Raw genomic sequence first — 2,500 nt, forward strand, 5'->3', positions numbered from 1 at the left:
ACCCTGGACCTTCCGATCGGAAAACGAGTGCCTTACCACAAAACCACATAGCCGCAGATATAGATTAGCCACCCAACTAGCACTATAGTACTTTTTGCTCTCATGAATTAAGAGCTCCGAATGATGTTCACATCGCGAACAATGACTAATTTGATTAGGGGCTTCCTGTTCTAATAGTAATCATTGAGTGACTATACCTAGGTTTTGATCTAAAATCTAAAAAAGGTTGCTGGAAATGTATGTCATTTTAGCGCTTTAATTTGTATATTTAAAAAAAAACAATTTCTAAGCTCTTCACATAATTTCTTCATAGGAGAAATCTAAGATTGGAGCCGAGCTGGAATACTCAGCCGGTAAATGGAAATTTATCAAATTAATCTGTTTGGACTGTATTTTGCATATGACCTATCTTAAGCAAATCATGCAAAATTCTTAATGTATGTTTAATTTTATATAGACTAAGGTAAACATTATGGACTAATGTATACAAAAAGAGTGAAAAGACAAACGGTTTTATAAACAAGATAATTGAAGAAATCTTAAATAATCTTTTTTAAAACTCACCAATGGATATGGATGGGGGATCAGTAGCAAATTCAAAAACTTAACAATAATCTTCAATAGTCGTAACGTCACTTCCTTCCTAATGACGCATGGTAACTTAGTAACACTGGCTCTAAACTATCGGAACAATGGCGGACGTCCGTATGAAATATTTCCCCGGCGAGCATAAGAGCGTATCCAGAGGGAAAAAACATAAATTTGATCATGTTTGGACATTTACACATTCTGATCACAAGGGATGTGAAAAGTTCTAGCCAGCATGAGGAATAAAAAGTAATTATTTCTTTGTTTAGAACCAAGATGGCCGCCGTTGCCGGGCGGCGTGACATCAGACTACTGAATCCAATTGGAAGTAGAATTCATCACCTAGGGATTGCACGACTCCATCCACTGTTTAAAGTTGAATGAAGTCTCGATCAGTCAACCACACTTTTATAAGTGTTTGGTCTTACATAAAATGCATATAAAGTATGTATAAATTAACACCTTATAGTATTTTACCCTATCAATCCTCCCTTACCCCCACCTCTCACTAATACCCTCGTCATCATTACGTAGGACTTTTAAATTTCTTTAACGATCTACATTATCATCTCACCCAGCCATTTCTTGTGGTTTTCTTGGAATCACTAAAGCGTTTAATGACCACTTACATCCATTAACTTGTTCTTTTTCACCTTTGAAATTTTCCCCCGTCTTGTATCCTTCATCATTTGCAATAATTCAACATAAATTTTGTAATTGATGCAGACTTCTTAATAAGGACAAACTTGCAAATCTTCAACAAGAATAAGAATCAACTTTTGATTTTGTTACTCAAGTGAAATATTATATCCACAACCAACATTGTATAGTCCATGGTAAGATAGAACCGAATGGGCACGGGGGAAAAGCCATTCCATTATAGATAGTATGCGCTTGGCTAAGAAACTCACAAGATTGCCATCCGGAAGTATAACGGACCAACACACAAAACTATGTGTAACCTTAAACGTTTATAGTCTGGTTAATACCGTTTAGTGAGAATTACTAATAATCATGGATGGTAAAAATCAATAACAAAGACCTGAGGGACGTCAACTTCGATCTATCTATAGACAGGATTTTGTCATTGATGTTGTTGAGGTCTATAATTGACGTTAAGCGGAGGTCAGTGTTTGGGAAATCTTTTGAGACCGTTGTTGAGTGATCAGATGACTGGGCGTCCATTGGGTTCAGGTCCCAAATTGGTGAAGTAAAATAACATAGATTTATTTGCTGGTATTTCAGAATCTCGTTTCAGGATGTGTCCATACAGACTTCGCCTGGTTTTAAATATTGAAGAGAGATCAGTGTTTTGTTACATTCTCGGCACAGTGTTTTTTGTTTGTTGTTGTTGTTGTTTTGTTTTTTGGGGTTTTTTTTGGTAGGTATTTTATTCCCCGTACAGTTCTAAGCTGTTTAGGATGGAAGGTGTTGTAGTAGTAGTCACGATTATGAAGACGATGATGATGCTGATGATGACGACGACGACGACGACGACGACGATGATGATGATGATGATGATGATGGTATTAATTTTTACTTATTATAAAAGTTATGGGGGAAATAATGATTGTAATTCCAGCAATAGTGACAATGGCGATAAATATTGTAACAATGATAATAATATAAATGATGCTGATATAATAATATTTCAAACATACATATATTATATTCATACACCACGCACACGTGTGTCACAAACAATTACACACACAAACACATAATATATATATGTATATGTATACATGTGTGTGTGTGTGTTTGTGTGTGTGTGTGTATGATCTTTTTTTTAAAAAGTTGTTTGGGGTAAACATTGTTCAGTACAGCCAATTTAAAATTTCTACAAGTGAGCTCTGAATTTCTTACAAATCTAAAAATCCTATAAATATTTTTTACGGAATGATATCCGAAC

This window comes from Berghia stephanieae, chromosome 2, assembly GCF_034508935.2.
Source record: "Berghia stephanieae isolate SIO BIC M18660-M18661 chromosome 2, UCSD_Bste_1.3, whole genome shotgun sequence".
NCBI classification, from domain to species: Eukaryota; Metazoa; Mollusca; class Gastropoda; order Nudibranchia; family Aeolidiidae; genus Berghia; species Berghia stephanieae.